This window comes from Myotis davidii, unplaced genomic scaffold (genome assembly GCF_000327345.1).
Source record: "Myotis davidii unplaced genomic scaffold, ASM32734v1 scaffold233, whole genome shotgun sequence".
Classification (NCBI taxonomy): domain Eukaryota; kingdom Metazoa; phylum Chordata; class Mammalia; order Chiroptera; family Vespertilionidae; genus Myotis; species Myotis davidii.
The window spans coordinates 939,018-940,967 of NW_006285917.1; positions in this window are offsets into that span (position 1 = coordinate 939,018).

Genomic DNA, 1,950 nt, shown 5'->3' on the forward strand with positions numbered 1-1,950 from the left:
GCCATGCCTATCGCCCCCCTGTTCACTATCCCAGTAGCTCCCTTATCCACCCTTCATTCCCTTCAGGGCCCCTGGGTGGGCCACTGCCACCCCACCATTTCTTCTATCCACCTGAAACCCTCCTACCCACCCCCCTTCCAACTCCACCTGAATGACATCTTACATCCTTCCTTCTTCCCTCACATCGCTGTCTCCTAGCAACCCCATTTCATTCCCTGAATCCCTTCCAAGGAAATTAGAGATAATGGATCTCTCCTCTCTCCATCTCAACTCCTCTTTATTGATCCTCCTTTAATGAAAGTTAATTATAACAATGATTTAATTAATAGAATCCCTCTCTTCCTTTATTGCTTCCCGTATTAAGACTATTAATAAATACGAGCTGGGCTGACAGAGGCATCCATCACTGGCCTGGGATTCCCCCCATACCCTCCTTTTCCCCTCCCCTGTACCCCCTCCCATTCTTGGCCTATAAACTTGCCGGGGTAGTGGGGGTTAATCAGAGAGGAATTATGAGCCAACATCCCCAGCAGGAGGTGCATTTAATGAAATCACTTGTGATTTATGTCTGGGGGAGGTTAGAGAGGGAAGAATCTGGAACCCAGATATCCTTGCTTCTAGAAAGGTGGTCCCTAGTGCAAAACAGGAGGAAGAAAGAAACAGGAACCAGGAACCCAGGGCCCGTGCTCCCACCCACAGCCCCTGCCAAGGCGCACACACCCCCTTCCCCAACAGGAGCCTCATGGGTAGCTGCACAAGGCCATTGGCACACAGGCTACCAGACTAAAAGCACTTGGGAAAACTGCAGCGTAGGTTTCATTCTTTCCCACCTAATAAAACTTGACATGGGTCATTCTCACCTCACTTTCTTCCCAGCCCAGTTCTGCTTCATCTTCCTAAGCCTGCTCCATGTTCCCCTCCTCCATGAAGCCCCCCAGTACCTCATCAGACCCCTCCATGTAACTATTTAGAATCCGCAGCTGCTCCTTGCTCTGCCCTTGTATGTCTCCTGAAGTGCAATCTGCACCTTCAGGCTGGACATTTAGAGCCATTTCTCTTACCTACCCCAGGATCCAGGGCCTGGCCTCTGACACAGGGAGCTCAGGGAAGGGTAACTGATTGCATGGGCAGAGAGGAAAGATACTTCCAATTTGAGTTCTTTTTCCTACTTACTGTTTGGTATTTGGCAGCTCAGCCTTTCTGCTCGTTTCCCTTGGACCAGCTGGTTCTCCCCTCCTTCCCAGCATCCATACAGCATCTAAACTGAAAGGGCTTGAAAGCCTGGTATGAGAAGAAGTCAGACCAGGAAGCAGCAAATAGGAACTAGGACGTCAAGTATTGGTAGGAGATTAAGGAATGAATGCAAACATCACTCCCCTCGTACAGAACCTCGGTGGCTGCCTGGTAACTGGGAATGCGAAGTGCAGGCTGCTGAGTGTGCCAGTCAGGGTCTGCGCTGACTGTCCCACTTCCCCTTTCCTCTCCTGAGGCGCCCTGGACTCCAGTTTTCCAGAACCACTCCACAGAAACAGGCACTACTTTTGCATGCCCCTGAACACATGCTTTCCCCTCAGTTCAAAGGCCACCCCCTCCTACTTGATTCCTTCGGTTATTTTTGAGATACCACATAGAGCACTTTGTACATACACTCTGCATCATGTTTACAAGTTACAGAGTTTTCCATGGATGACAAACAATATGGGGGCTGAGTCTTAAAGAATGAGTAGTTGTGAACCAAGCATGTGCAGGCAGAAGGAGCAAAATGTGCAAAGACCTAACTCGCTCAGAAGTCTAAGCACTCAAGCAGGGCTGTAGAGTGAGGATCATACACGGTGTGTGAAATGAGGCTGGAAGGATGGACTAACAGACATTTACTCATATAGTCACTCAACAAATATTCATTGAGTGCTCGCTGTGTGCCAGGTATCTGTCTAGGCACTGGGCAGCAGG